Raw genomic sequence first — 14,245 nt, 5'->3', positions numbered from 1 at the left:
CATGTCATAGGTCAGATAGGATCACCACTTCATTTTAAGAATGTGAAATGTCAGGATAATAGTGGAGAGAATGATTTATTTCAGGTTTTATTCCCAGTAGGTCAGACGTTTATATTCACTCAATTAGTGTTTGGTAGCACTGCCTTTATATGATTTAACTTGGGTCAAACGTTTCGGGTAGCCTTCCACAAGCTTCCCACAATAAGTTGGGTGAATTTTGGCCCAGTCCTCCTGACAGAGCTGGTGTAACTGAGTCAGGTTTGTAGGCCTCCTTTCTTTCACACGCTTTTACAGTTCTGTCCACAAATGTTCTACAGGATTGACGTCAGGGCTTTGTGATGGCCACTCCAATACCTTGACTTTGTTGTCCTTAAGCCATTTAGACACAACTTTGAAAGTATGCTTGGGGTCATGGTCCATTTGGAAGACCCATTTGCGACCAAGCTTTAACTTCCTGACTGATGTCTTGAGATGTTGCTTCAATATATCCACTAAATTTTCCCTCCTCATCATGCCATCTATTTTGTGAAATGCACCAGTCCCTCCTGCAGCAAAGCACCCCCACAACATGATGCTGCCACCCCTGTGCTTCACTGTTGGGATGGTGTTCTTCGGCTTGCAAGCCTCCCCCTTTTTCCTCCAAACATAATGATGGTCATTATGGTCAAACAGTTCTATTTTTGTTTCATCAGACCAGAGGACATTTCTCCAAAAAGTATGATCTTTGTCCCCATGTGCAGTTGCAAACCGTAGTCTGGCTTTTTTATGGTGGTTTTGGAGCAGTGGCCTTTTTCTTGCTGAGCGGCCTTTCAGGTTATGTCGATATAGGACTTGTTTTACTGTGGATATAGATACTTTCGTACCTGTTTCCTCCAGCATCTTCACAAGGTCCTTTGCTGTTGTCCTGGGATTGATTTGTACCTTTCGCACCAAAGTACATTCATCTCTAGGAGACAGAACGCATCTCCTTCCTGAGCGGTATGGCGGCTGTGTGGTCCCATGGTGTTTATACTTGCGTACTATTGTTTTTACAGATGAAAGTGGTACCTTCAGGCATTTGAAAATTGCTCCCAAGTATTAACCAGACTTGTGGAGGTCTACAATTACTTTTCTGAGGTCTTGGCTGATTTCTTTTGATTTTCCCATGATGTCAAGCAAAGAGGCACTGAGTTTGAAGGTAGGCCTTGAAATACATCCACAGGTCCACCTCCAATTGACTCAAATGATGTAAATCAGAAGCTTCTAGATCCAGAACATTATTTTCTGGAATTTTCCAAGCTGTTTAATGGCACAGTCAACTTAGTGTATGTAAACTTCTGACCCACTGGAATTGTGATACAGTGAATTATAAGTGAAATAATCTGTCTGTAAACAATTGTTGGAAAAATGACTTGTGTCATGCACAAAGTAGATGTTCTAACCAACTTGCCAAAACTATAGTTTGTTAACAAGAAATTTGTGGAGTGGTTGAAAAACAAGTTTTAATGACTCCAACCTAAGTGTATGTCAACTTCCGACTTCAACTGTAAATGAATCTGCCAACAATCAATTTGAATATTCCCAGTGTTCCTCTGGAGCAATTGAAACCAAGGCTGATGAAAATAAAACCACTTTGTCAAACAGTCTCTGTTCATCTACATCACGGGTCATAATCAGCACAGACAGGGTCAGTCGGCTGAACCAACAGGCCCTTTTGATAAATAATAGATGAGAAGATAACCAACCAAAGGTTATTCATTTTCATTTTGTGGTGAAGTGCCGTTTATTTCATTTCTCAGAAAACCTCTCCAGCAGATCTTCCCCATGAGGGGCATCAGTGCTGGACTGAGCATAGCCCAGAGTGACTGCTGTGTGTCCATCACTTATTACATGATGGCACACGCTGACAAAGAGCGTATCCGGCCCTCCACATTTGGGTGTTTCCAAATGAGTTCACACAGGAGTGATTAAATACATCGTCCCGCAAAACAAGACATGACTCACCGCCTCATTTTAGGATGAGTTAAACATGTAGATTCAAGTTGCATAGGATTTAGATGAATGAGTGTGTCAGGTCTGGCTGATAGAAGAGCACAGGGGAGTGGAGCAGGTCTTTGGAACATCACACACAGGCCATCTAAAACCAGTAAGACAGGGAGACACAGTGAGTGTGGTACAATCTATTCTAACGCACACTGATACTTCTTAAATAACAGTGCGAGCAAAGTACTAACTGTCCAATAGATTCTCTTCAAATGGGAATATTTGGGTGCTGTGTTCAAAGACAAACACGTACAATCACTGAATAACAATTTAATAGAACATTTACAATTATATTATGTTATGTCTACAAGCATTTTCCCCACAATGCACCTTGTTTTCTGCTTCGAAGAGAAAAGCTCAGGTGTTCATTCCATTGGCTATTCACTATCAAGGTCCTCATGATGTGGGAGCATCTCAAGTAATGTAGGAGACCTCTAAACATCTACCTCAGGTCTATACACACATTGTACCAAGTCCTTTATTCAACACACACATCATTGGGAGCATTTGCTGTTCCAACAAAAACACACACACACACACATGCACTTAGCCAGTGGACAACAAGGCATACCATGTCACTCAACCAACTGTACCTATGCCAACCATAAGGCTGATGTTTCTGTTCTTAGTCAGTAGCTACTGTAGTTATCTTTTTCCCTTTGGTCCAACAATAACCAACCGTTTTATTCCCAAAATAGAGAGAGGTAACCTGTAACTTGTCAATAGCAATGTTAATGTCTTGGTTCCAGGTCTTCCTCTCCAGAGGAAGCAGTGGACCCCTGTTGTTTTGGTTTATTTACTACTAATGCTACAAAGTGTAAAGCTGTGGTAGTATCAGGAGCTCACCAGTGTTACACAGTGTTAGCATGCGATACAGTCTGGCTAATGAATGCTCTTTCCATTCGTTTATCAACTTTTTTCACTGAGCAGTATTAATTGGTGATAAATTAGAACTAAACAAGTGAAATGTTATAATATTTTCTAAAGCGATAGAATCAAAAAAGGACTAGACAGTTCACAGCCAGACTGGATGTTAAACTAAATAAATAGCGAAATGATATCTGGATCTTTTTTGTTGTTACCTGAGCAGCTGACCGATGTGAACCCTATCATTATAGTAACAAAGAGCGACAGGATGTGATAATGGCTTGACTGACAGGCTGGGCAGCCAAAGGTAGTAACCACTGCTAAGGCTTTGTTATTCAACCATTCTGTCTGCTCACTGGAGCTAAAGACAAGTCCACACTCCCTTCAAAACAAATCAGAAAACCATAAGCCAGTTTGGTTTAGATGGGAGCATTGATCTGCACTGAAGACAACTGTGTTTGAGGAGAAATGGCAGAGATAAACCATCGGTATTAGTAAATGGCCGTGAACTTTGAGATGGGATTGACTCTTATCAGTGCCACAGTTGATTATGCAGGACCAACAAGGACTCCTCAGCCACATTAATATCATTCAGTCCTGCCTCTCCGGAAACCATCTCCAACTGACATTTGAAAAAAGATTAATATCAACTAAACTTTCTCAGCTTTATTTGCTCAAGAAACATTTCCTCAGATACAATTTTATTACAACAGCGGCAGCAGCAGAGAGAGCTCCCATTAAAGGCATATTGTAGCAATACAGTGCAGCCATATACTGGCTGTTTTCGGAGGCACTGCCTGCGTTTCCTGAAATGGACTCTTTCTTCCCTCTTGTGAATGTTCTTATTGAGATGACATGCAGCCATAAACTACCCACAACAGCAGCTGACATTAGTGTAGAGAATAGAATCAAAAGCGCTATACATTCTACTATGGAGGTAGACATGAAAAGTAAGGAAAAGAACCAAGACACCTGGGTTTAGTTTTCTAAGGGCCTCAGAGGTTGAGATAAACTCACAGAGGGTTCACAAGTCTCACAAGGCCTTGACGTCATTAGCTAGCCTGACTATGCATGTACGTGTCACAGTTCCATCGTCTTCTGTATTCAACCTCTATATACAACTAAAGCTAGAATACAAGAATGTAGGTGTCAGAATGTTTTTTATTACTGGAAATAAAAGCAGAATCTGAAAATAATACAGATTCAGTACCTGAATAAACAACTCCAAAATACACTATATATGCAAAAGTATATGGACACCTCTTCAAATTAGAGGATTAGGCTATTTCAGCCACACCCGTTGCTGACAGGTGTATATAGATCGAGCACACAGCCATGCAATCTCCATAGACAAACATTGGCAGTAGAATGGCCTTACTGACTAGCTCAGTGACTTTCAACGTGGCACCGTCATAGGATGCCACCTTTCCAACAAGTCAGTTCGTCAAATGTCTGCCCTGCTAGAGCTGCCCCGGTCAACAGTAAGTGTTGTTATTGTGGAAACGTCTAGGAGCAACAACGGCTCAGCTGCGAAGTGGTAGGCCACAAAAGCTCACAGAACGAGAACACAGAGTGCTGAGGCACGTAATGCGTAAAAATTGTCTGCCCTCGATTGCAACACTACCGAGTTCCAAACTGCCTGTGGATGCAACATGAAATTACTTTTCATGGCCGAGCAGTTGCACACAAGCCTAAGTTCACCATGCACAATGCCAAGCGTCGGCTGGAGTGGTATAAAGCTCGTCGCCATTGGACTCTGGAGCAGTGGAAATGTGTTCTCTGAAGTGATGAATCACACTTCACCATCTAGCACTCTGAAGGACAAATCTGGGTTTGGTGGATGCCAGGAGAATGCTACCTGCCCCAATGCATAGTGCCAACTGTAAAGTTAGGTGGATGAGGAATAATGGTCTGGGACTGTCTTTCATGGTTTGATGTTTGCCCCTTAGTTCCAGTGGAGGGAAATCTTAATGCTACAGCATACAATAACATTCTAGACTATTCTGTGCTTCCAACTTTGTGGCAACAGTTTGGGGAAGGCCTTTTCCTATCTCAGCATGACAATGCCCCCGTGCACAAAGCGAGGTCCATACAGAAATGGATTGTTGAGATCGGCGTGGAAGAACTTGTCTGGCCTGCACAGAACCCTGACCTCAACCCCACTGAACACCTTTGGGATGAATTGGAACTCCGACTGTGAGCCAGGTGTAACCGCCCAACATCAGTCCCCGACCTCACGAATGCTCTTGTGGCTGAATGAAAGCAAGTCCCCGCAGCAATGTTCCAACATCTAGTGGAAAGCCTTCCCAGAAGAGTGGAGGCTGTTATAGCAGTAAAGGGGGGACCAACTCCATATTAATGCCCATGATTTTGGAAGGAGATGTTTGACGAGCAGTTGTCCACATACTTTTGGTCATGTAGTGTAGGTCTAAATTGTAAAAGTGACCATGTGAAGCAACAATATAAGCTTATTCTGTAGCGTCCATTATATTAGAATGTATTTGTGCATTTCATTCAATGCAGGTGTTCAGTGTGGATGGAGGCCTCCAGGGGTGAAAGAGAAATCTAACTGATTAGCCGTTAGAAAGAAATCAAAATGGAGGAAAAAGGGTACTTACATGAACAGAAAGATTAAATCCCCAGCACCCAGCAATCACTGGTTAGTTGATTTTGAACTCATGAAAGTGACCTGAAATGATAAAAAAACAGACAAAATATATAAATGTCTCTTTGTCCATCTTTAAAAAATATGTATATTAATTCTTTATCCAAACAGTTAAACAATCCATCCCAGGACATTCAATTCAAAATAACATATTTTATGGATATGTTATTAAAAGAAAATAGGTACGATCAGTAAAATAACTTTATTTGCAAATATCAAAACGAACTTGGAGATGAAAGGAGAGAGAGGGAGATAGGAGGGGGGGGGGGTAAGGAGGAGAAGGCGATGCTGGCCCATGGTCAGAATGTCTACAGCTGAGGTAAAACAGCTTTTGTAATTAAAGAGTTTGGGACCACGTCCTAGACAATGTTTAAAATCCACTTCTCTAATACCTCATTAATCTGTCCTACAGCCAGTAGATTCCACTAATACATGGCTTTCATATAAAGTGGTTGTTTTATTTAATTTTGACTTTCTTTCCTCGAGCGCGGCAGGCTAATGATTTATTTAGCAGCATGCTCTGCTAGTGACGGCATGTCTCTCTCCGAGCCCAGCCGCCAGAGCTCTGTTCTGTTAGGGAAAACACAAACAAACCAAAGCCTCTGCAATATGGACATACCAGTTTTAGCCATTATCTAACCCGGGATTTAACATTAATATTTCTACGTCCAGGAAGTAGAAAAATAACACACCAAAACAGGAACCACAACAACATCTAAACTGAGAGAGAAGTGGGGTGATCATTGTGCACAGTCACAGCACAAAGCTCATTGATGTTCATTTCCTCACATTATCTTGTTTTTCACAACAAGCTGCGATCTCATTAACAGCTGATTTATACAATTACCCTGCTTTAGCACCGCCAATTAAACCAGGACAGAGGTTTTTAAGGTCACACTTAATTGATCTGCCAGTAATTTGTGCTACTGTACCTTGGTCTCCTGCGGCTAGGCAGGGAATAAAAGACACCAACAGCAGACCAGAGAAATATACCAACACATTTGCAATTGGTGTCAAAGTACAGAAAAGAGATCTCAGTAAGAGAGGATGGAGGGTTAATAGAATAGGCCAGGGAGAAGCAGTAGTCATGAATGGATCTGAATGTGCAGCCTTGAGACTGAAAGTAACAATAGGAGAGAGAAGGCCCACAGACTGGCCCTGACTGAATGGTAATCTGCTGTCATCTTTATAGCACCTATAAGCTGACAGTCAAACCTCTCAAAGGACCCAGCCGTCCTAGCCAGCAGGCTGCCAGTGTCAACACCACACTGTCTCACCTCTCTGCACTGTACTGCACACACACACACATACGGACAGACACGCGCACAGGGTCAGAGATGGAAAAACAGACACACACACACAGACAGGCAGATGGACAAAGAGAGAAACAAACAAAGACAGAAAGACGGACAGACATCTACACACACACACAATTTTACTTTCAAAACCCACTAAGGGCGCTCTCCACCCAGAGTATCATAGCCCACTGTATTAAATACATAACCAGGTTAGTAATTCAATAAACAAGTGTTTCTTTATGAAACATACACTGAGTTTACAAAACATTAAGAACATCTTCCTAATATTGAATTGCACATATCCATGTCTCAATTGTCTTAAGGCTTAAAATCCTTCTTTAACCAGTCTCCTCCCCTTCATCTACAGTAATTGAAGTGGATTTAATAAGTGACATTAATATGGGATCATAACTTTCTCCTAGATTCACCTGGTCAGTCTATGTCATGGAAGAGCAGGTGTTCATAATGTTTTGTACACTCAGTGTATAATCTCTGACTCATTCCCGTTAATAAATGAGAGCTAATAAATGAGAGCTCTTTTACTTGCAGGGGGTAGAAATGAAAAAGCCTTTGAATTTATAATGTGATGTTAATTGAAAGAAATAGGATTGTAACAGACAAATAGACAATTTGTAATTAATAAGACAATATGTAATGTCTTATTTAAACTAATAATTTGTCTAGAGAAAAAAACATTATGATTATGATGATAAATAATAAGAAAAAACAGAGTGATATTACAAATAACTAAGCAAATGTTGTAATCCCTCTGCGAGTGTCTCAGACAGAGACTATTGTAGTGGTGTGATGCAGTAGAGCAGCTCTTTTCCTGCTCAGAACACAGCCTACGGGCTGCTGGGGAATTAACACAGAGATGGCAACCCTTCCTTTCACTAATTAGACGATCATGGATTCATTCAAACAGAATCTCAATCAACTCCAAATTCAGTTTAATAGTTTCCCCCAACACTTTTATCACCCAATCATTGTGTCCACAATAACCATAGAGCCTTTGAAATGGTTGATTTTTTTACTCAGCTGTTGCAGAGAGGGTGGTGACAACAAACCGCACTGAAACACAACACACATAAACGGAAACTAACACAAAGTTAACACATTCACACACGGAATGAACAGTATCTTTTGCCCTAACACACAAACATACAATTTCACACACTTTCACACACACTTTCACACACACCACACACACACACACACACACACACACACACACAGATACACACACACAGATACACACACACACACACACACACACACACACACACACACACACACACACACACACACACACACACACACACACACACAGATACACACACAGATACACACACACACACACACAGATACACACACAGATACACACACACACACAAGGCACACAAGGCACATAGACAACCACCAGCTGTCTGCACTACTGGAGTACCCGAGACATCGGGGGTGGTGAGCTATCAGCCAAATAGATCATTCTCATTAAACCACAGGTGGACAGTCAGTCAGGGGGTTGCCACACATTACAGACAGCACCGCTTTTAAAGAAAAATCAACATTTATCTATGTCCCACACTAGAGACGCAGAGGGATTGATCTGTCAAACAGAAAGCCCTTTAAACAAGCCCAACAGACAGACTAACAGTTCTCACTTCAAAGGCCCCGGGCCAGAGAGCTCAAGGACACCTGTGGTAGTTCTGTCAAAGGGTGGCCTTTCCTTTCCTTTGGCCAAACCCCTGGACTATATTACAGTTTTTTCCAACTGCTTACACACAAAATCTTTTCATGTCACACAATTTTTGAAACCTCTCACTCAAAGTGCAAAACTTCACACCAAATATCTAAAACAATAAGCTATTTCTCAGCCTTTGACTCAGTTGTCAATTGCATAAAACACTTTTTTCAAAACAATACACACAATTCTCTACCTAAAACACAAAAATCTAACAGGAAGTGACTTGCTTTCCTTTTCCAAACACAACCAATCAAAATGCTACACTTATTCACCAGGTCACACACACACTCCTCACATGTGCAAACACTAATAGAGAGGAAGTGGAAGAAGAGGACGAGGGCAAAGAAGAGAAGGAAGGAGAGCCATCTCTGATGAGATTAGGGCAACACTTGTTGATCATATGATCAACCACCGTTTGACCATGAGAGAGGCTGGACTGAGAGTCCAGCCCAACTTGAGTTGATTTACAGTGGCGTCCATAATCCGAACCTTCAGAAATGAGAACAGGTATGCAACTATCTAATGACTATTTTAGCATTACAGTAATGTACTGTAAAATACGTATGACTGCATAGTATTTGATAAACATTTGTAACTCTAAGCCATCCATTTACTGCACTGCATTGAATGAATGAGGTTGGTTCTCATGCTGTACTACATTTGTTTGTACATTGTTGCTGAACACATACTGTGTTTGAATTCTGTACAGAGTGGAAAGGCAAAGACATCATGGAGGACGAGGACACTTGTTTACAGATGTACAAGAGACTGCAATTATAAATAAGGTTTTGGCCAACAATGCAATTAGGATTCGAGAGATAAGAGAGCATATCTTGAATAATGACACCATACTTAACAACATCAATGCTGTAAGCCTGTCGACCATACAACGCATCCTCCAACGGCACCGAGTGACGATGAAACAACTTTACAAGGTGCCATTTGAGAGAAACTCTGACAGAGTCAAGAATATGCGACATGACTTTGTAGAGGTATGTATGCAACACTACTTCCAGGACTTCAGACATACCATATTTACTCATCTGTATATCCTTTTGTCTGTTACAGAGAGTATTGGAGCTGGATGCCCATGTAATTCGCCATGAATTTATTTATGTGGATGAGGTTGGCTTCAACCTCACCAAAACCAGGCGCCGCGGAAGAAATGTAATAGGACAGAGGGCAATTACCAATGTCCCTGGACAGCGTGGGGGTAATATAACTATGTGTGCTGCCATCACTCAAAACGGGGTTCTCCATCACAATGCCACACTGGGTCCGTACAACACCGGCCATATGCTCACTTTTCTGGATGCAATTTACACAATGCTTGTCCCTGATCCAGATCAGGAGCCTGATAGATTGATAGACCACAGCCCTGTGTCAGGACCCTCCTCCAACACCAGACCACAGCCCTGTCTATGTCAGGACCCTCCTCCAACACCAGACCACAGCCCTGTCTATGTCAGGACCCTCCTCCAACACCAGACCACAGCCCTGTGTCAGGACCCTCCTCCAACACCAGACCACAGCGCTGTCTGTGTCAGGACCCTCCTCCAACACCACAGCCCTGTGTCAGGACCCTCCTCCAACACCAGACCACAGCCCTGTCTGTGTCAGGACCCTCCTCCAACACCAGACCACAGACCTGTCTGTGTCAGGACCCTCCTCCAACACCAGACCACAGCCCTGTCTGTGTCAGGACCCTCCTCCAACACCACAGCCCTGTGTCAGGACCCTCCTCCAACACCAGACCACAGCCCTGTCTGTGTCAGGACCCTCCTCCAACACCAGACCACAGCCCTGTCTGTGTCAGGACCCTCCTCCAACACCACAGCCCTGTCTGTGTCAGGACCCTCCTCCAACACCAGACCACAGCCCTGTCTGTGTCAGGACCCTCCTCCAACACCAGACCACAGACCTGTCTGTGTCAGGACCCTCCTCCAACACCAGACCACAGCCCTGTCTGTGTCAGGACCCTCCTCCAACACCACAGCCCTGTGTCAGGACCCTCCTCCAACACCAGACCACAGCCCTGTCTGTGTCAGGACCCTCCTCCAACACCAGACCACAGACCTGTCTGTGTCAGGACCCTCCTCCAACACCACAGCCCTGTGTCAGGACCCTCCTCCAACACCAGACCACAGCCCTGTCTATGTCAGGACCCTCCTCCAACACCAGACCACAGACCTGTCTGTGTCAGGACCCTCCTCCAACACCACAGCCCTGTGTCAGGACCCTCCTCCAACACCAGACCACAGCCCTGTCTATGTCAGGACCCTCCTCCAACACCAGACCACAGACCTGTCTGTGTCAGGACCCTCCTCCAACACCACAGCCCTGTGTCAGGACCCCCTCCTCCACCACAGCCCTGTCTGTGTCAGGACCCTCCTCCAACACCAGACCACAGACCCTCAGGACCCTCCTCCAACACCACAGCCCTGTGTCAGGACCCTCCTCCAACACCAGACCACAGACCTGTCTGTGTCAGGACCCTCCTCCAACACCACAGCCCTGTGTCAGGACCCTCCTCCAACACCAGACCACAGCCCTGTCTATGTCAGGACCCTCCTCCAACACCAGACCACAGACCTGTCTGTGTCAGGACCCTCCTCCAACACCACAGCCCTGTGTCAGGACCCTCCTCCAACACCAGACCACAGCCCTGTCTGTGTCAGGACCCTCCTCCAACACCAGACCACAGACCTGTCTGTGTCAGGACCCACTTCCAACACCACAGCCCTGTGTCAGGACCCTCCTCCAACACCAGACCACAGCCCTGTCTGTGTCAGGACCCTCCTCCTACACCAGACCACAGCCCTGTGTCAGGACCCTCTTCCAACACCACAGTCCTGTGTCAGGACCCTCTTCCAACACCAGACCACAGCCCTGTGTCAGGAACCTCCTCCAACACCAGACCACAGCCCTGTGTCAGGACCCTCTTCCAACACCAGACCACAGCCCTGTGTCAGGAACCTCCTCCAACACCAGACCACAGCCCTGTCTGTGTCAGGACCCTCCTCCTACACCAGACCACAGCCCTGTGTCAGGACCCTCCTCCAACACCACAGCCCTGTGTCAGGACCCTCCTCCAACACCAGACCACAGCCCTGTCTGTGTCAAGACCCTCCTCCAACACCACAGCCCTGTGTCAGGACCCTCCTCCAACACCAGACCACAGCCCTGTCTGTGTCAAGACCCTCCTCCAACACCACAGCCCTGTGTCAGGACCCTCCTCCAACACCACAGCCCTGTGTCAGGACCCTCCTCCAACACCAGACCACAGCCCTGTCTGTGTCAGGACCCTCCTCCAACACCACAGCCCTGTGTCAGGACCCTCCTCCAACACCAGACCACAGCCCTGTCTGTGTCAGGACCCTCCTCCAACACCACAGCCCTGTGTCAGGACCCTCCTCCAACACCAGACCACAGCCCTCTGTGTCAGGACCCTCCTCCAACACCACAGCCCTGTGTCAGGACCCTCCTCCAACACCAGACCACAGCCCTGTCTGTGTCAGGACCCTCCTCCAACACCAGACCACAGCCCTGTCTGTGTCAGGACCCTCCTCCAACACCACAGCCCTGTGTCAGGACCCTCCTCCAACACCAGACCACAGCCCTGTCTGTGTCAGGACCCTCCTCCAACACCAGACCCGGGACCCTCCTCCAACACCAGACCACAGCCCTGTCTGTGTCAGGACCCTCCTCCAACACCAGACCACAGCCCTGTCTGTGTCAGGACCCTCCTCCAACACCAGACCACAGCCCTGTCTGTGTCAGGACCCTCCTCCAACACCAGACCACAGCCCTGTCTGTGTCAGGACCCTCCTCCAACACCAGACCACAGCCCTGTCTGTGTCAGGACCCTCCTCCAACACCAGACCACAGCCCTGTCTGTGTCAGGACCCTCCTCCAACACCAGACCACAGTCCGGGGTGTGTCAGGACCCTCCTCCAACACCAGACCACAGCCCTGTCTGTGTCAGGACCCTCCTCCAACACCAGACCACAGTCCGGGGTGTGTCAGGGCTAATGAGTGAAAGCAGGCCTCTAGGGCCATAATCCAAAACGCACATGTCTGTCATGTTAAAGAAGGATTTATAGTAAATCTACACACTAATACAAAACCCTCTCTCTCTCTTGGTTACTTTTCATTTATCCGTGTGTTACAGATTGAACGTATGCCCTCTGGAGCTACCATTTGGCCTGAAATCCTTCCTTTCATATGTAAGTGAAAGCTGTTCCACAGACATCACCGAAGAGAGGGGATCCAATCAAATGAACCTTCAGATTCCAGACATGTGTTCATCTACAGGGGGCTCGGCTTGATTACCCCAGCACATAACGGGGTAATGTCTCTCTCGCTGACCATCATATGCACGTGGCTGAGAATCAATGGTCAACCTTCAGAACAACTATACAGTTGCCATGAGCGTTCAGGTCAGGGTTGGTAGAACATTATTACACAAGTGTCTTTTTCTCTGTCAATGTCCAGACAGGACAAACAAAGCAAAGACACACATGAATACACATGTGTGTGTGTGTGTGTGTGTGTGTGTGTGTGTGTGTGTGTGTGTGTGTGTGTGTGTATGTGTGTGTGTGTGTGTGCGTGTGTGTGTGTGCGTGTATGTGTGTGTGTGTGTGTGTGTGTGTGTGTGTGTGTGTGTGTGTGTGTGTGTGTGTGTGTGTGTGTGTATGCAAACATGTACAGGACAAACCAATCCCCTGCACAACACAGATGTATCCAGATCTGCAACATGTTCTAAATAGCCCCAGTGCACTATTCCAGCCCTCACTCCTTCTAGTCCAAACATGCTAAAGTAGGGATTTTGCAGAGGTAGTTATTTTGACAATGGAGGCAATCTTTTTGCCATCAGCATGTTGGTCCCCACCTGGCTGAGACCTGGTTATCTCTACAGACAGCAGTGGCCCATCCAGGGCTGGGGACTATGGGAGGGCTGGGTGGGTGGGTGGGTGGGGGATAAGGCAATGAGGTGGGCCCATAACAGCAGTACAGGCTAAACAGCAGGGAGCCTTGGGGAAATGGGGAGTGGAGGGAAGAGAAGGGAGGTGAGAATTCTGCTGCAGAAATGTCTATTAGTGCACTCGGCTCAAGCCATTGTCAGATTCAATATCCAAGTCCACAAAATCAACCCACTTTCCCCACATCGCCCACCGCGAATGAGAAAAAGCATAGCTGTAGAATGCAGTGAATGAAAGGCCGTGATTACAAAAAGGGGAGGTCAAAGTCTGGGCTAACACAATCTGATGCCCAGGTCAGCAGGGAGGTTAGCAAGGCTGCAGTTACCTGGGGGTTGGCAGGCTACAACAGGGGGAGGATAGAGAGAAGAGCAGTTGAGGAGACAGAGCGCTGATGTCCCTATGATAACTTGGTTAACAGAAAGCTATAAATTCCCTGTGGCACAGAGCACACTGCACAGGCATGCCAAAGAATATGAGCTCACAAAGACAAGCCTTATTTCCACGCAAAAAAATCCACCATATCATTGAGTTATTTGGTGCTGGAAACGGTCCAATCACAGCCAGACACAGCTGCTTCAGCACACTATTACCTGTCACAGCCTCCCCGCTCTCCCCTTCTTTCTCTTCCTGCCTTGCTCTCTCCTTTCTTTCTCTCTTTCTCCCTCAC

At 45.8% G+C, this 14,245-nt stretch overlaps 1 long non-coding RNA gene across 1 annotated transcript in view; it reads right to left on the bottom strand.

Moving 5' to 3' along the window:
* Positions 1 to 1,980: 1,980 nt before the first annotated feature.
* LOC112249285 overlaps positions 1,981 to 14,245 on the bottom strand; it is a 40,173-nt gene continuing 27,908 nt past the window's right edge. Inside the window, exons 3-4 of the long non-coding RNA XR_002953337.2 lie at positions 5,508 to 5,578; positions 1,981 to 2,116 (exon numbers count right to left, since the gene is read on the bottom strand). This is a non-coding gene — a long non-coding RNA (uncharacterized LOC112249285). The remainder of the gene's footprint in view (positions 2,117 to 5,507; positions 5,579 to 14,245) is intronic.

This window comes from Oncorhynchus tshawytscha, linkage group LG12 (genome assembly GCF_018296145.1).
Source record: "Oncorhynchus tshawytscha isolate Ot180627B linkage group LG12, Otsh_v2.0, whole genome shotgun sequence".
NCBI classification, from domain to species: domain Eukaryota; kingdom Metazoa; phylum Chordata; class Actinopteri; order Salmoniformes; family Salmonidae; genus Oncorhynchus; species Oncorhynchus tshawytscha.
The sequence above is the reverse complement of the archived record's forward strand: the minus strand, read 5'-3'. Positions and strand labels throughout refer to the sequence as shown.